General features: G+C 37.7%; 1 protein-coding gene across 9 annotated transcripts in view; it reads left to right on the forward strand.

The window, feature by feature from the left end:
• The window catches only part of Hivep2 (HIVEP zinc finger 2), a 183,166-nt gene that overhangs the window by 95,068 nt on the left and 68,630 nt on the right, over positions 1-19,468 (forward strand). For 8 of the 9 annotated variants that reach the window (XM_076858188.2, XM_076858190.2, XM_076858192.2 and 5 more), the window contains one exon: positions 6,154-6,265. The exons of the other annotated variant lie outside the window; for it this stretch is intronic. The gene's annotated coding sequence lies outside the window, so the exon portion shown is untranslated. The remainder of the gene's footprint in view (positions 1-6,153; positions 6,266-19,468) is intronic. 9 annotated transcript variants of the gene reach the window in all.

Genomic DNA, 19,468 nt, shown 5'->3' on the forward strand with positions numbered 1-19,468 from the left:
CACAAGGCCAAGTGGACTGCAGCTTTCTGTTATGGTAACTCCAGGTTGTCCCTTCATGGTTGCCCTTGGTGAAGCCCAGATCCTTCTCTGTCCTCTCAGCCCAGCCCTCACCCTGGGGCGGCCCACCTTCCTCTTGCCCTGCACAGCCATTTGTAACTCCTCTAGCCCCCACCGAACTTTTCCCGTTCTCAACTTCTATTATTCTTAGAATCCTTACCACACATTTTAGCATTTGGCACTTACTTTTTTAGAAACACGTTTTTGTGTGTTAGCTCAGGGGCTTGTGTCATGTACTTCTTAAAATTTCCTGTAACAACTAACGCTGCGTCAGGTACCTGGCACATATTCTTAATTAGCTGATGATTTCTGTTGTCTGAAATCTTTCTTCTTCAAGTGTGGCCCTCACTCCAGGGCATTGGCCTTACCTGGGAACTGTTAGGCTCCACCCAGACCTACAGAATCAGAATCCACCTATTAACAAAGCCCCCTGGTGAGTCAGACGCCTCTTGAAGTTCTAGGAAGCACTTTTGAGATCCCCATAGTGCTTGGCTCTCCCTGTTGCAAGTGTCTAATTTTGGGGGTTGAGGTTTCTGGTTATATCTGAGAACTGCTTGTCCTTACTGTGACTGTGGTGCCCACTTAGCCTTCAGTAGCATTGTCACATTTAGATGTGGCCTGGGTGCTCTGTGTTAAAGGCATCTGTACTGCATTTGTATTCAGATTCAAGACAGCCAGGAGATCCAGATCACAAGTATCTCTTTAAATGGCCTCTTTTAAAAGTCTTAAACTAAGGAGCAGAAAGTATGGTTTCCTTTTCCTTAGTTACCTTTTTTCCCTCCCACTTGAAGTGCTTACACCCACTCAGCTTGCTATTTTGAACTCTGGGAAAGAAAATTTGTGGGCATCTTGCAGTCTTTCAAGAAATAAGGCTTAAATATTTGCCATATTTTCTACGTGTTTCTATCTTCAGGAAAATGGAGAAGCACATCATTCGTGCCTGTGCTCAACTTGACACCTAGTGTGACTTTCTGCAAGGGGACAAAACCCCGTTCCTGTGCTCATTGGTACCTTTACAGGGACAGTCAGCTCTTTCTTCTCCTTTTGTTCCTTCTATTTGGTCTCCCCCTCCCTTCCCTACCTTTTCATCAGTGTCTAGAATTCTTCATGCACAATGCAGTTTTATCGGAAATAGAAGATTCCTTGTGCATACCTGAGTTCATTCAGTTCACTACGATAATAACATTGGATTAAGCTAATATGCACAATCAAATATACACTATTTTCAGTCAAATTTAAGTTTAAAATATTTTATTGTATTTTAAGGAATTTACATTTATCTGTTTTTATCTACCTTTGATTGCACATCTGTTTCACAGATAGCAAAATAGACATTGGCTGGGCGGAAAGAAAGGAGGAGGGTACTAGGTATGAGGTCTTCTAAGCCATTCTACTGTGTCTTAAATGCACTAAGGGCTTTGTCATGTAAGGATCCACCAGAGAAATATAAAACGGTTGGATGAGATATTGTTTTCTAGTGGTGATATTGTTCACAGTTTATTTTTACTTTTGTTGATTTTTTTGAGGGGAGGGGTTGGCTACATATGGAGGACAAATAATGCACTTAGTTAAAAATGGGTGAGAATTTCACAAGTACACACATGCATATAAGAGAATATCAAGAAACATTTGAAAAAAATAAAGAGATCAAGGAGTAAAACATTGCCAACTATAGATTCAAATTATTAGCAGTAGTTTGAACCTGAACACCAAGCTCATGTGATAATGTGCTGAGCACTACCTAACACAGTGCTAGTCACATTACATTTACTCAGTTTGGGTGAAAGTTCCATATTAAGTGTGTAGATCAAGGTAACAAATCGAGGAGCCCAGAAACAGATCCATTAGGGTACATCCTACACAGGCAAAATAATAGAGCAAATTAATAGGAAGATGTGTGGAAAAGGATAGCTTTAGTAGATAGCGTTGTGCGTAACTTGAATTTGTCAATAATATTTGAATATGTACATCAGCTATATACTCAAATACATGCCAGATATATTAAATGGTTAAACAATAACTTTACAGAAACAATTCATAGAAAAATGTGTGTGTGTTTGTGTGTGTGTGTGTGTGTGTGTGTGTGTGTACACATGAATAAATAAAGCACTCTTTAAAAGTTTAAGAAAAAGTTCAGTAAATGTAAAATCATGTGAGTAAATAACCATGGTCAACATTAAAATTTAAAAAGCAGCTGTGGGTTGGGTGCAGTGGTGCACACCTGTAATCCCAGTGATTTGGGAGGCTGAGGCAGGAGGATTGTGAGTTCAAAGCCAGCCTCAGTAATGATGAGGTGCCTTGCAACTCAGTGAGACCTTGTCTCTAAATAAAATACAAAATAGGGCTGGGGATGTGGCTCAGTGGTCAGGTACTCCTGGGTTCAATCCCCAGTACCAACAAATAAATAAATAAAATAAAATAAAGTAAAAAGCAGTTCTGAAGTACCATTTATATTAAAATAAACCATCCAAATATTTTAGCCAGATCCAATGGTGAGGAAGTTTAGTGAAAGTGGAATGCTTATCTAATGCTGGTAGCATTATAGGTAATTTGAATCTCTTGATGTCATTGTGGATACAAATATGAAGTCCAGAAAAATATTCTTAAATTTGATTTAATAATTCAATGTTTGATAATACTATTTATTAGCATTGCAAATAAATAAAATTACGTGAAACATTCCCATATGTAGGAATGATGAAGAAAATAACATGCGGTGTGGAATATTATGTGCTTAGTAAAAATTAGTACCAGGCAAAGTACATAGAAATGAAGAGTTTACTTATGAAATGTATGAAAATATCACTATGCAGAATTACATGTGCTTTATGAAATTCTATGGGAAATATGCTTGCACTGGAGCAAATACTAGATCAAGGTTTTTTAAAATGAGAATAATTCTATTTGAGTGATAGGATTAAGAGTATCCTTCTGGCTAAGAAAGTCTTCAGTTGTTATTTTTTTTTGTTTTTAGGGGAGATAACGTGAGTATGCAAATAGATATACTAACTCACCAGGGGCATGACTTTTCAAATATTCAAATGGTACTTTGAAAACCTGATAAAATATTATTCTTGATTTCCTTTTTCTCCTTGGCCAGCTTTTTACTAGGTTTGTAAAGAGACCAGTTGACTGTAACCGTGATAAAGCGGGTGGAGCAGAGCATGTGGTTTGGGGGCTCTATTTTATCCTACTCTGTGATCATTGTTGTCCCCCTTTCCTTTCTATCCTGAACTAAGAAGCCACTTTAGCATAGATGGTGCTCAAGATGCTTGTGATACATAAGGCTGAATTTTTGTCTGTGGGAGGAGAGTGGCTCCAGGGTGTGGAGACTCACAGTGTGAAAGTAGTTAGGAAATCTGCTTCTGGTAGCCAAAGCTGGGCGGACTTCTGAGTGTCAGTTTCATCCTCAATAAAAGGAGTGTGTTTGATGACCACTGTGGGTGATTCCGAGCAGACATGAATCATTTATTGCAGGGTGTCATTTCCTACCCTAAAGGGTTCCCCAAAGTGAACTTGCAGTGTTGCAACAGACCAGTCTACTAAATTGCTTCCAGGGAGTGTCCTGTAAACTTGGAGAATGTGGTTCCTGTGTCCTACCAGGATAAATTACTTAGTTAGAGAAAGCCATGGAAGCCCAGCATTGTGGGTGCATGTGATTTATTATAACAAGTCAGTGAAATAGACCAGTTTGTTACCAGTGTGATTAAATATTACCTAATGCTAGATTACTCCATTGTTTAGACCATGTAACTTGAAATGCACAATTCAGATGTACTTAGATTTTTTTTGATGGAGCCCAAATACCATGATTGAGTGAGCACTGCCCACCCACCCATCCCAGTGTGGACAGTAGGCAATAGAAACAAATTAAGGGGAAGGAAGTTTAGTCTTGACCTTTCATCAGGCTATAAAATTACTTTAGGTGTTGCCTTACTGTATAGTGAGGAAATTGTAAACAATCTGCCATCAATGTCAGGTGTCATTGCTTATTTTTTACTTTTCTCAAGAAACATTATGTTGTGTTTTATATACCTGAGGAGTAACTGATAAACAGTCTTTGGTGGGAGTCAGTGGCAGTCATTTAAGTGAATCACCTGTATGAGTGACTAATGTATTTTGTACATATGCTTTTGAACTTTGATATGAGCTGACCATACTACTGCTTTTAGGCACTTTATAAATGCTGAAAATTTCCTAAGTCATTTAAAACTATTGACCACGCAGACAATCTTAGGTTTTGTGGAAATGAGAACATACTTGCTCCTGTGTAGTGAAAAGCCTTTTCACATATTAGGTTAATGACTGGCTACTCACAGAAATTTAAGACCTCTTATATGGCAAGAATTACATAGTTAAAAAAAGAAAAAAAACAGCAGTACTTTACCTAAGAAATAATGGACAAGGACCTAAAAAGGATGGTGGACATAGATTTTTGTATGGGTCAGTTTCGCAGCGTACATTGAAAACTCAGAGGATATTTAAGGATCTTCAAGTTCATTTTGCATCATGAGAAAAAGTGTCCTCACTTGCTCTTGCAAAGTGACTAACCAAAAGAAAAGTTGTTAAGTAGTCTACTAGTATTGGCAGATATTCAGAAATGGTATTATGAAGCATGCTATACTAACATTATTTGAAAAGCCTATGCAATTTTTCTGTAAAACTCCAGGAAAAATACAACAAATTGGAAATTGCAGTCCATTGTTTAGGTGACTGTATTTGTTGATTCATTATGATTTAAAATAGCCAAAGGATGGATTGTGGGTGCAGCTTAGTTGTAGAGCACTTGCTTAGCATGCACAAGGCCCCGTATTCATACCCAGCACTACAAACCAATAAAATAAAATAATAACCAAAGCATATGTCATTTGTCTTGTCATACTAATAGCACAAACTCTGGAATAATAATTAAGACTATTTATTTCAGAGGCCATACACATATAAGTTTCCTAAATAACTGCTTTTTGAATAGCAATGACTAGAATCCATACATAGTTTTTCTTGGAAATTAGAATATATTTCCCATGACTACTATAACCTTTTTTTTGAGCAAATACTAGAAGTGTATAGCTGATCTTTTTCAACCTTTATTTTTCTAATACTGAGATTAACTATCAACGAATTTCATGAATGTGTATAGTGAGGTTGAGAAATTGGCAATTCATGATGAATTCCAAATTGCTTAATTAAAAAATCATGTATTTATGGCCTTGAAATTTATTTTCAAGCTTTCACTTGAATTTCATGTTCCACTTGAATGTAGTTGTGTTGATATTCTGGGACTTTAAAATATTTGTAGGTTTTAACATACTAAGTCCACCCTAAGGAGTCCTGCTTCAGGAGTATCTAGAAACTGTAATTTTCTATCTCACTCTTCTGCTCAGCCCCCCAGTGGTTATTTTAGGATCTCTCCAGTTGGGGTATTGCTTACTTTCTCTTGAATATCCTATTGGAGATGAGATAGCAGTTTAATCTTTTAAATTCAGAAAAGGTGCTTCTACTGGTAAAATGAATAGAACAAAATGACAGTGTTTATAAACCATAACTAAGCTATTTGTGAGTGGTTACTGGAGAACATACATTCTGTAGGAGACAGGTATCATTCTCAAAATCATTTGGAAATTCTTGCTTGTAAATTCTCTCCAGGACTGCTTGACCATTGTTATATTTAAATGATTGATCTAGTTATTAGTTTCTAGATCCAGGTGTTAATAGCTTTCAGGAACTTCAACCTACACATTTTCATTGTGTCAGTAACTTATAAGAATGAGGATGATTCCAGGGCAATAATTTGCATCTTTTCCTCATGTCTGATTTTAAAATATCCTGATATTGTGTAGCTATAATTTCCATGAACCAATCAGTACGGAAAATAAACTCTTTGTTCACTTTTTACTATTGCTTGAATGTTCATTTTATCCCAAACAGTAGAATTTAGTTTAGTTTACAGGTACTTTTGTTATTTTATAGTTTTAAGTAGCTCAGTAACTTAGGAAAAGATATAGTGACAGTCTTAATTTGATGTTTGGGTAGTTGGTGTAGGTTTTAAAGCTCCTCTGGTTTAAATGTTGTTTTTCTTTTTCCTTTTCTTGTTAGGTGGAGTCTTTGCATTTTTTAAAAGATGGTGGTAATCAGATCTACTTGAAAATTAAGTGAATTGATTTGATTGGAACACTCGTTTACCAGTTGTTTGACATTTGGCCACTAGGTAAGTTAAGACCAGTGCCTTCTGTGTGGTTTGAATTCCTAGTTCTGGGAAGGGTTTCTCAAGCACAGTATTCAGTAAACTTTCTGTGAAATTTTGATATTAATTAGTTGAGGCCCTCAACACCTGTGGTAGATGTCTGTCTGGGGTGTTACCTAAATGAAAATATTTTCATGTCTTTATTGCAGTTTTGGAAATATTCCGATTTTAGCTGAACATTGAAAAATGTCATTTATGTTTTTAAATTGATTCTTTTATTTACTATTTTATTTATTGATTTATTTATTTGGGTGCTGGGGATTGAACCCTTGTACCTTGCACACACTAGGCACAAGCTCTACCACTGAACTACATTCCTGGCCCCTTTTATTTATTATTTTAATGATTATTTGCCTGTGATCTTGAGGTGATGTGAGAATATTAGATTTGTACTTCCAGTGAGATTTTCCTGTGTAATTGCATCTTCATCAGATTTGAATCTAAGGTACCATGAACTTTTCGAGTAAATTAGCATCTTATTCAACCATTCTTCTTTTATAGAAATTTTGGTTTCTGTGATAAGAACAGACATCTTTAAAACAATGCTTTTTTTATTCATACATTCTAGCTATACTTAATATTGGAGTCCATTTTGACATAATTGTAAATGCATGGAATATATTTTGCTCCACTTCAGTTCGCAGTGCTTTCTCCCCCCACCCCGCCCCCAGGAATAGACATCTTAAGTAAGGACTTGGATCAGTTCAGCTCTCTTGTTACCCTGGATGCTGTGGAAAGCTCCTGAGGTAGAGAACTCAGAACCAGGAGGAGTTCAGGCTTTTAGCAGATGATTGGTACTGCCAAGACAGAATTTAGTGGGAACAGGACTTTGGCTACTGTTAAAATGTCAGGATAGTAAAGCCTACTCTGTCAAACAGATTTTTGGCATCAGAAATCTAAATGATACTGATTTTAGGGCTTGGAAATTTTTTATTTTAACTCAGGAAAACTCATGCTTAAATTAACCCTTTATACTGTATACCGTAAGAGATGATTTGGAAAAAAAAATTTTTTTTTCCTAATTTAGGTCGGAAGATTTGAGTTTGTGAAATTCTGGGTTTTTTTTTTTTTCTTTCATGATTCTAAAATTGTGCAGCTTGTTACTTAATTTTTCTCCAAATAAACTGGAGCTATTTTAAAACCTGATGAGTGATAATGAATAAGATAGGAAAGTGTCTAATCATTTGGGGAGCCAACTTCCTTCCAAACCAAACCAACCAATAGCATCTGCTAAACCGTGAGCATCTTAAGTCTTGATGATATCAGATGGGGTTTCTGTGACAGTATTTTATAGTTAATGCAGGGCTCACAGCTGCCTTAGCTTGGTCTAAAATCATCCCCCTGGAGGCAACTGCCCTGGAACTTGATTTGTTAGTGTATCTGTGAGCACCAGTGGGATTAGAAATATTGAGTGTGCTTTTCATTTTTCTTGTAAGGTTCATGATTCAATACTTATTTGTGACCAGAACTTTGAACTTTTCATAGTGCCATTTGGAAAACTTTAGGGTAATGATTAAAGGGATATAAAACTATTAGATCGAATTTAAAAAATCAAAAAGAGAAATGTTTAAAAATTTCAAAAGCAAGGGCTTCATTTCTTCTATAGCTGTATTAGATGTTAGAAGATCAGATTAATACTCGAACCACTAACTTAAATGTCTTTGCCACGTTTAGTTTTCTCTCTACACACCAGCTTGGCTTTTACAGTGATTATCAAAGTATACTACAGTGTTAAAGTTAAATTTCAATTGGTGTCACCTGATTTAAATTATGGGCAAGGTAGACAGTTTTATGAGTGCCTCCTGAGAATGGACCTGGTCTGGACATCAAGTGCAGATGGCTCCCCTGCCCGCTGCACTGAGGTCTGAGCTGCTCTGACTTCGTCAGCTTACTGGCCACTCTGCTTTAACATAATTATTGTTCTGAGTTAAATGAGGATGATACTTAATCCATACACATTTCGTTGGTAAGCTTTTTTATGAAGTGAATGGAGCATATAACCAGAAGCCTCTTGCCAACTTCATCAGTGAGCCTAGCCATCAGCCCACGTGAGGATATTTTTTTTTCCAAACAATAAAATTTTAAAATTTTAAAGCACTAATTAAACCCAATTTCTCTCACCACAAATTGGTGCCAGATAGAAAATAGATTGTAAAAAAGGAAAATCCTCAACAATTAAAACGTTCTTTTTATGGTGTTTGTTGCGAGATCGTAAATACAGAATATTTTATCTTTCTAGTAATGCACTTTTCATGTTCTGCTGTCTTTCTTCTAATGCTTTTGGCTGGTCTTGACATTGTTCATTTTAGGGTACTATTATTTGGAATCTGGTCCCTAATCATGTTCTCATATTTGAAATTCTCTCTGGTTGTAAATGTTTGAGAATTATGTAAGTGGTACTTCTTGGGAAGGAAGGTAAAATCTGAGCTATAGATGTAGAATCTCTTTGAAGTAAGAATGAAGAATCCCATATTCATTTGAGAGTACTGGGTTTTGAGGTAGTAAATAACTTGCTGAGAATTACATACCAATTACGGTTAGTAATTTTTGGTCAGAAATTATTGAGATCTTACTTGACACTAAAAAATCCAAAATACATAATTCTGTTTTCAGTGGAAATTGCTGTATCTTGTGATTTCCTTGGACCCCTTGCTCATTCAGCCATCTCTTCTTTCTTTTCTGCTGTATCTTTATGTTTGTTTTTTTTCTTCTTGGTATCACTTAGATCAGTTAGGAAAATAAGAAGGAGGAAAACTTTTAGTAATTCTATTTGGACACATTTTAGCTGTCTTATAATGATTCTGTAAGAGTGCAGATTAGATCTGCTGTTACCTGTGGGTGTACTAGAACTACTCCTGCCATCACAGATAATTCAGAGTAGATCTTACAAGTGCTAAGTGTTGTAAGTAGCCATCAAAATGTTTCTTTTATGGAGGATCATTTTTATGGTTTTTCAGATGCATACAGTTCTTCTATCTGTATTTTAATGTAAAAAATATAAGGGACCCATAAATGTGGAGGAGAGTTGCCATATTTATGTTTGAGTATTTACTAACTGGTGTGGAAACATGGCCTCTGGGCCCTGGAGCTGGTTCTGTCTGCTTACAAAGACTGCCCTTTCATTTGCTTTGCAGTCTATGTGAGTGGACCCCCATGGCTCTTAGCTTCTTGAGCTATGTGGTTTCATTTTTACCAAACTATTTTTCTATGTTCTTCCATAAATTCCATTAAATTCTTGACATGGCCTGCAGTTTCCCATGCATTTCCCTTGACTATACCTTCATTCATTCGTGAATCCGACAAGGTATCCATTCATGTGTTCATCAGGCAGTCAGCAAGCACTAATTAAACCTAGAATGAGCAAAACATACTGTGTCCTGTGGCCATCTGAAACTCCAGCTGCAGGATGCTTTCTTACCATTTCATGACATGTTCTTCTATCCATCCTTCCCATCTCCCATCTTTGACTTGGCAGTGTAGGACAGCTTGGGGTGGAGGCACCACTTGTTTTCCTCCCACTTATCAAACAAAAAAAACTTAATGAGGTGAAACCAGGTGATCATAGGATCACTGCTTTTATAATGCTGAGCATTAGCGCTCTGGTAGTGGCATACAAATGTACAAATACACAAATGGTGTCTCTACACATTATCTCCTTTGAGAAAAATTACTATTATGTAGATATGACACACATTTTATTTTGTGTTATGAGGAAGTGGAGTCTTGGGGGGGAGGTGTTGCAGTTGAGTAATTTACTCAAAGTCACAGACCTAAGTGAGTCACAGAGCTAGAACGGAACCCTGGCTCTTCCAACTTCAGACAGCATATCACGATCACTGCGAGGTCACTGGTCTAGTTGACTGGTGGTTTCCAAATACTGGAGCCTGGTAAATGTGGTCACTCTTATTCTGTTTAATATGATTCACATAAGGAAGTAGAAGCCATACTGAACTTTGGAGAAGAGTTACATTTTATAATCTTGGGAAGCTTGAGCTGGTCCAGAGTAGTGCACTTAATGCTATGCTGTAAGAATGGGAATTCTCCAGCCCTCTGACAGGTATGACCTGCATTCCCCTGATCTGAGACTCTCAGAACCTCTAGCAATATCCTTGTACAATTAAGATCAGCCTCTCGAATCTGATTCTCATGGCAGTTGTAGTTTTTAACTATAAAGTTCTAAATTGGCAATTGGACAAAATTCCCCACAAAGAGATTTTTATTTTATCTTTGTACTTGGTACAGTGTTGACTTCTCATCCATGAATTCCCAAAAGATAAATTGCATTTTCTGCCTCACCTATTATTGCATTATTGGTTAATGCACTTTACCAAGTCACACTCTGGTTACTTCTTTAGTTTTGGAGTTACCTTCATATTTTATTTCATCTGCCTTCAGAATCCCTTTAACACTTCATATTTTTCTCATGTCACTTTTTACATGTATTTCTGTGCTTGCATTTTATGCAACTTAATTTATGTGAGGTTTTATCTCACATGCCATACTGTATGCTGCTTGAGGGCCAAAGTAGGTCTTTATTTTGTTGGTCTCCTCTTCAGCTTGAAAAAAATAATGATTTAAAAAAATAGTGTATACTCAATAAATATTTGTTGGATTTAACAGAATATTTGGTTGTGGGTTTTCTTTGAAAATTAATTTTGGGGTCTGAAAATTGCTATCTGGGCACATGTTTAATTTTAATTCCATTAGTGAGATGAATCAGCAAGTCTGATACTTATTAAATATCCAGAGTAGAGTCAGAAGAACAAATTAATAATTATTTGTAGTGTTTTTTTTTTTTTAATGCAAAAAGCTGTTCTTAAAGTAAAATAATAACACTCTTCCCCACCAAACAAAACTAAAACCCCTGCCTTCCCCTGACTTGGCCATTGCAATAATAATAATTGTGCTCTGAAAAGATACAATGAGGTGAAATGAAACATGGCCTGTGAATGTGGAGGCTCCTGGGGGTGCTGGTGTGGGTACAGTAGTGAGGCAGAGCCACTGTCTTGGGCTGCAGGATTCCGGGGGCACATTTCCTTTGGCCCACGGTGGGAAGCTCTTACACAGTTTTGAGCGGAACAGTGACACCATCTGAGCTGCACTTTTGGAAGCTGGATCTGCTGGGCTGTGTTGGGTGGTTTGGGGGTGGGGATGAGGGTGGCTGAGTGGGCACAGCAGACCCTGTGAGCAAGGAAGCTACTTACGATGCACTTACATGAATTCTGTCAAGAGCTGTCACCTCATGTGGTGCCCTTTACATCTCCTCCCACACTGACATCACAGACAAAGGCACTCAACCCAGGCTCAAGGAATTCTTTCTGACTTCACTTCCTCCTCTTCCCCTCCTTCCTCCGGTTTTGCATAATGGAGTCCCCTGTGACTGTGTTCAGCTCTAATTGTTTTCCTCAAGGTTCTCTACACACTTCCACAAGTCACTGCCTCTGGTAATTTTCCCTGGGTCCTCTGCATGCAAAGGCACCATGCTCAGTCCTGTCCTTTGTTGGAAACTTGCCAGTTGGACTTGGGGTACCTTTTAACCCCTTGACTTGATCTGGTGAGAGATGTAGACCTGGTGAGAAATCAGTGTTGTGAGTGTGAGTTGCAGTGATAGCAAAAGGGACCGACGGGCCACAGACACCAGGAGGCGAAGTGCAAGGAAACCAGGGAAATGCTGCCTGGCTGGGGGTCTGTGTGTGTATGTTGTGTGTGCACGTGTCCATGCGTGCAGGAAACTGCCCACATTTGTGCACAGGCCCTGAGGATGGTGGGGCAGGAGGAAGCTGTCAGCTTTTGCCTGGGAGTGCCAAAATTTACTTTTAATGGAAAAAGAGAGCTTCAGAGAGAAACCTGTTTAGGGAGTAGTATGACGAATTTGATGATACATCAGTACTGTTTGAAATAAAAGCCGATCAAAAACACATACTCATTTTTTTAAAAGCACATATTTTGCTCTCCTTTTTCTATGAGCGCTTCTAGTGGAAAAGAGGAATTCACTCGAAAATTTGAGCCGACTTCCCCTTTTCGACGTTTTTTCAGCTTCCTCAATATTTCCCAAGAACTTAGGACAGGTTTTCAGATTTTCTCAACCTTACCCCTGCCCAAATCCCTCCAAGTTCACATCCTCAGGAACATGTGTACTGATCAGTGTATCACAGCAGCCAGAGGTGTGCCTTTCAGCCTTGTACAATAAAAACATGCAGGGAGACAGCTCTCTTTTCCTTTTGAGGAGCCTGATCACTGCCATCTCACGACTCACTGAAATAGCACAGCAGAGGAACACTTTTTGGCAAGCTGCAACATCTAGGGAATGCGCAAACACTCGCGTTTCTCTTTCTCTCTGAAGTATTAGACTGAGTCAGTCTAGCGCAGGCAAGCAGAGGGAGTTTTAATTGAGCACTCAAATTGAAAAAAAAAAAAAAAGTACTAGCTGTTTGAATTTAAGGTTATTTTTACAAACTGTGGTATTTCTAACAACAGAAAACCTTGGGTTCTTAAATTTGATGGTAGCAGTGATTTGGCGGGTTCCAGTAGAATCCACCCTTTCCTTCATCCATGGAGGAGTTTTTTAAATTTCAGAAGAGGTATTCTTGATTAAGTCGGTTTAAGAGCATGTAATGATACTGTAATCATCATTTGTCATTATCTTGTGTACTAATGATTAAAGTAAACGTTTAATAACTATAGGGTAGTAAATATATTTTAGATCTTGAGCCATAAAAAGATTTCCATTAACAGAATGTTTTGTGCACAAATAAATTATTCATGGACTGTAGCAGAGCTTGATTCTGTCATCAACCTTAAGTGGAAATTTTAAGAACACCAATCATCACAAACGCCAACACTCTGTTGGCTTGGGCTCTGATCCTTCTTACATGGAACTTGAGCTTGTTTGGATATTTGTAAAAGCTTTAGTTTGGTTAAATTCAATGAATATTTATGGCTGTTCTGCCATATGCAATTTTGCATTCGAGTGCTAGAGAGGAATACGGTGATGAATGCATCTGCATTTTGGCCTTCAAGTTGCTTATAAGCCCTAAAAGAGAGATAAGACTAGTGTATATCTGCCTTGAATATAAGAAAGCTGGTAGTAATACCCCCAGATAAGCCTATATAAAATGTTTCATGAAGGTAGAGGAGGAAAAAAAATCTTGGGTTTGTTGGGGGTGGGGGACTGGGGATCAGGAAGCGTTTCCTGGGGAAACATGTAAAGATGGCAAGATTTTGACCGGTGGAAAGGATGATATTCACATGGTAAAAGATGGGATGGATAATATTGGTGTGACTATAGAACAAAAAGTACCAGAGTATGTTTGAGATACAGCCTGAGTAAGTTAAGGAAAGATGTTAAAAAGAGAAGGGGAAGGTAGTCTAGTCCAGAGAGTACAGAGGGCCTTGAAAGTAAGTAGCACATCAGTCTGGTAAGTGTTAGAGAACCTTGACCCACCTTTGAGTTATGAAGTTATATTTTGGATGATTTTTTTAAAATATTACCACAGATAGCATTGCAGAGAAGAGTTGGCAACATTGGAGGTAGGTAGGTTAGGGAGCAGTAATAAAATCCTGATCTAGGATATTTGTAAAAGTTATACAAAAGAAGGGGAAGAAGGGAGAGAAACCGTAGATGAATTTATCTATGGATTTTAGAATTGGCTATGAGGGGTGAGAAACAGGAAGGCAATAAGCTTCAGTGGAATATCTGGAGTCAAATGTTTGAATCAGTCAATATTTATGGAAAGCCAGCCAGGCACAAGACATTATGCTGGATTATGGAGGTAGGTATTGAGAAAAACAAGATCAGTCCTGCTCCCTACTAGCTGAACATTTATTTGGGATGTAGGATATATATATGTTTAACTAAAATTCAAAGTGGACTATGATCAGAACAATAGCAGGAGTTGAGCGAGGGGTGTGACTTGGGCACTGGAAACCAGGGGGACCTTTAGGAGAGAAGACACTTCAGCTGGGCCTGAAGTTCAACTATAGAATTCCAGAGTATTTCAGCTGTCCAAAGTGTCACTGGAAAATGAAGACAGGCAAGACTCAGAGAGGATAAGGGAGGGGGAGCTTGTTAGAGAGAGGAGCTCTTCTTGAATGCCCACTGTTATGTCAGGCCCTGAGCGGGAGCTCCATTTACATGGGAATGCTGTTCAGAGTATGTGCAATTATAAAACCATCACCAACACTGGGATCTAATAAAGGGTTAATGGATTCTGCATTGGATCGCGGGGACTTGGAAGAGGTTTCAGTGTAGAAGTAAGGCTGGAAATGTTCTAAAACTTTTTTTTTTATATATACTGAAGACATAATTAAATACATGAGTGAGCAAGAAGGCTGAGCTTTTTCTCCGTGATTTCTCCTTGTTGGGTAAAGTTTATGTAAAACTCAGTAGATCTCCACATTCCGGCTGGTCTTAGAGGCATCACTTGAGAATGTGCTAGTTCTGAGAAGTCTTTGCAAACTTTAAAATGCCGCCCAGATGTTGGACTCCTAGATTATTTTCTCACAGCAAAACCTTCTACACTTGCTCCCAGCTTCCCTCCTCCTCCCCACCTCTCCTTCCTCCTTCCTTGTGGGCACTCAGCTCATAATGGTGAGCGCCTTTGCCACACCCTCAGCTGAGGGTTGGGGAAGTCCTCGGGCTCTCCTTGGCTTCTGTCCCACATGGAAGGAGATTTCCACGGAGAACAATCTAGGGAAGTGCCTGTGTGCAAGCACGCACATGTGTGTGCGCGCATACACACACACACACACTCACACACACACGCACACTCACACACACACACACCCCAGTTCCTTTCCTGTCCTCAGGAGTATTTATGTGCCAGGAAGTAGACAAAACACACAGTCATGTACAGGCACATTGTGTTGCACCCAACCTTTGGAAACAGGGCTGCAATGGAGCCAGAATTAGAAGGGATACTATTATTTATTCAACCTATAGAATAATAGGAGAATTTGTTAAAGAAATATTCAGAAGTGGCTTCATTAAGATGAATTAGCCTATGACTAGAGAATGTAAGGGATAAAATTTGTATTATGCCTATGCTTAGCTGATTTTTGTTACATGTTATTCTAGACAACTGGGCATAATGAAAAATCATTCAGAGGTACCCATTTATCATAAAGGGGTATTTTGTATCATATCAAACTATCTTGTAAGAAATAATAATAATTAAAAAAAAGTGGGAAGGAGTGGTATAATGAGGGACAATTGCTCCTTAATCCCACATGTGCACAAAGGTATATAAACATGGTGAGTGAGCGTGTTTATAATCATTTATTCATTTATCCTTTTTATGAACATTTATTAAACACTCTCCCTTTGTCCCAGGCTGGGGACTGGGAAATATGAGAGGAGACATGTAAGATTTAGTTTTTTAATTTTTATTTTGTTTCAAACACTTAAATAAAATACATCCTTCTTAGAGGAAACTAGCCAATATAAAAGTTTCCGTTTTATAGTAGCAGCTTGTTTGAAAAATGCATTTATGAGATGACTATTATATACAAATGTTCTTCCTCCATCATTCATGTCCTCTCTTTTTTTAATTTTTTAGTTGTTGATGTACCTTTATTTTTTATTTGTTTATATGTGGTGCTGAGGATCAAGCCCAGTGCTTCACACATGGTAGGCAAGTGCTCTGCCACTGAGCCACAACCCTAGCCCCCATGTCCTATCACTTTGAACCCTAAAATGCATTCAACTTGTGAGAATTCAAAATAGCTCTTAGGTGAATGGGAGCGGGAATCCTCAGAGCTTTGGAGGAAGTCACCATGTGTTCTCAGCTTCACCTGTTGCGTTGGGATTCCCTTTCCTTGAGAGCTGGATTGGGAAGGTGTTTTAGCAGGCTGCTTTCTACCTTAAGCCCTGGGATAGATGGAGTCAGGATTTGCTCCTGTGTACATGTAAATATCCCAGGGAATCTCCCAGTGCAGGGGCATCTCCCACCTTTGGGAACACCGGCAAGATCTTCTCAGCCAGTGATCAAGCTCAAAAAGTGTGGGGAGCTTGAGACTGGGAGACCTCACCCAGTCTCTTGGGGTTTATGACTATATCTCTTCTTACCTCATTTTACAGTTTTTTTTTTTTTTTTTTAACTTTTCTTCCAACTGGCAACTGTGGATGACAGTTTTTGGCCTTGCAGGATGTATCTGATTTTTATTTTGGCTATTTTATATTGTATGAGCAAACAATGTCTTCAACCCCTTCCCTTCTTTGCTTTGCAGCACATTTTTGGGAATAATTTTTCAAGTATAAAGTGGTACCAAGTTCACCTCTATTCTAAATAGTCAGAAATTAATGTTGAACTAAGAGACCTATGGGACCTTTGTCACAGAACTCTTAAAGTTATTTTGTCCCTAAAGCAAATAAAGATACGTTTGTATGGCGTTTGCATCAATGTCAATAAATTTCATTCTGCCAAGTATAAATTTTGAGTTTTTGTATTTGATGAACATATTAATATGTTTTTTTAGATTGATTAAAGTATTTTAGTTAAAGTATGTGTAAGTCTATAATTTTTTGTAATATTTTAAGAATACCTTATCCCAAATTTGGAAGTTTTTTGTTTTTTGAGTTCCCCTTCTAAGACCCCCTGCCATGTACTGGGGATTAAGCCCAGGGGTTCTTGCATGCTGCAAGTGTTCAGTCACTGAGCTACATCCCTATCTCTTTAAATAATTTTATTTTTTGGAACAGAGTCTTTCTTATTTGCCCAGGGTGGCCTCAAATTCGTAGTCCTCCTGCCTCAGCCTCCTGAAAACTGGGATTACAGTTGTACACCATGACTGGAAGTCATTGTTGTTTGTTCTTTGATGAAGACAAAAGGTTTTTGTGTAGGTGTGGCTTTTTTTTTAATTATAGAGAGAAGAAAATTAATTTCACTGTGGCATTATTTTTCTTAATACTATATGTTTGTGCCCTCATTGTCTTCGAAAACATTTGTCTTCTTACATCTTAAATCGGTTGCCTTGGAGAGATTGGGAACTGGTCTGGTATGTGCATTCGGATTATTCATTTGCTCATTTTTTAATTCAGGATAGGGATTGGTCAGTTCCTTTTATTCTTTATTCGAATAAATGCAAGATAGAGAATTTTTAGCTGGATATGAATGGGAGGTACTGAACAACATGTGAACTTATGGTTTTAAGTAGAAAACCACTACCTTTTCAGGAAATATATCACAGCATCAATCTTATAACTTGCTAAATAATTAATTATAAAATTATTTTCAAAACAGGTAGAGCCATATGTGTGTTGTAAAATATGTGCGTTGTGAACCTTTAATAGTTAATTGGAAGAAGATTTCATACTTTGGTTACTTAACTTTTCTGTAGGTATAGTAAAAATGGAGCTGTACACAGCCCTCATGTAAGGTTTTATTCTGATGCTATTTAAAAGTATACATAAAGGAAGTTTCTTCTAAATTAAGAACAGCAAGAGATATTTTAAGAAGCTAATTTCATATACTGAAAAGGAACTTCTAAATCAGGCATGTTTTATATTTTTTGAAGAAATATTGTTTTCAAGAAGCATGCTATTATATACATCATATAAAATACAGATCTGTTCTCTTAGGACTTTGCTTAGATTACAAAAATGAGTTACTGCATGAAGATAATGTAATAGTTATTTTGAAGATACTTATTACTATATGTTAAAAAATTATTAGAATTATAATTGTTTATTGTTTTATTTTACATGTGCCCTATTTTACATGCATAGGTTTTGATGCACTTTGGAATTATGATAAAAAATTAAAGAAAAATAAATTAATTCCATTTTAAAGTCAGCACTGTGAAATATTCTTTAAAACAGATGCATATTAGTTAACATTTTCTGCAGAACACATTTTTAGATCTTTTCATTCGTGATGACGTTATTACTCAAACCTTTTCTTAGATAAATTAGAGAATAAGGTTTAGAAATATTACGTATTATTTCTGTACTATTAAAATTGGACATGTTGGAGTTTGTATATTTAGTAATGATATATAAGATAGCATGAGGCTGGTTCTTGACAATGCAATGGTGCTGTTTTGTTTTCTAACATTTTCAAAGCCTAGTAAGTAACTTCTGAATTGAATAATTTCCATGTCATGGCAACAGTGTTACTAGTTAGCAGTAGTGGGGAGGGAGCAGTGAGTAACTGGAAAAGCTGTTGGTTGCAATGTCAGGAATCCAAGGTTCTTGCTTAGGGCCCCAGAATAGTTTTCAGACCTTGAGCAAGTAACTTGACCTTCCCCTATTTCAGCACTCTTGATTTTGGGTGTACGTACACATACACATTTAAACACATACATTTATGTGAAAAACTGGACTTCTGTATACCTGCAAAATCTCTAAAATTCTTTCTCCATACAGATTTTTAAACACAAGTTAAATATGGATTATTGTCGGGTAGTTCCTTAATTCAGATATCTAGGAAACATCCTTCCTCTAAACTTTCAAGTGTGAAAGGGACAACTCTCCTCAAAACACTTATTGTCCTCATCATGTAAATTGTTGAAAAAAATTTGTGCTACAAGATTTATTTGTCAACTTTAAGGACTGGATTATGAGCAAAAATGTGAAAGGGGCTTTCTGAGCCTGCTTTAGTCTTTATTGGCCTCCGTTGACCTTCTTCCATCTACCAGGCCTTAACTTTAATAAGTCTGGTAGGGAAATGCCCAAGAGGTGTGGAGGTGGTGCAGAATATGGCATCCAGGAACCTTGGAGGCAGGAAGAAGACAGACCAGTGAGGAAAGAAAAGCCAAACTAAGTCAGTGGTTTTGTCTATAAACATGGACTTTATGGTGTTCAAATGCCTCCTTCTCACTACCAGGGTGTACTAACTAACGCCCACTAATAATCAACTATGGCTCTACATCTGGCTGAAAAGGGGCAGTAGATTCTCAGGCGGACAATGAAAGACATACCAGTTGCTTCCCTGACCCCTTGAACTGGATCAGAGCATTGTGTTACATGACGACAGATATTCCCAACAAAGTTTCTGGATAAGAGTAGAGGAAAGAAAAAAAAAAAAACTGATGGAAATGCTTTCATGACCGACTTGGAGGAGAACTGGTTTAAGCCAAGCTTGGTTTGGACCTTAAGAACACACAACTAGGGAGAAGGTCATGGCGGCCAATACTTGTTGGGTCTATAGGGGAAGAGTTCAAATGAAG

Source organism: Callospermophilus lateralis, chromosome 6 (assembly GCF_048772815.1).
Source record: "Callospermophilus lateralis isolate mCalLat2 chromosome 6, mCalLat2.hap1, whole genome shotgun sequence".
Classification (NCBI taxonomy): Eukaryota; Metazoa; Chordata; class Mammalia; order Rodentia; family Sciuridae; genus Callospermophilus; species Callospermophilus lateralis.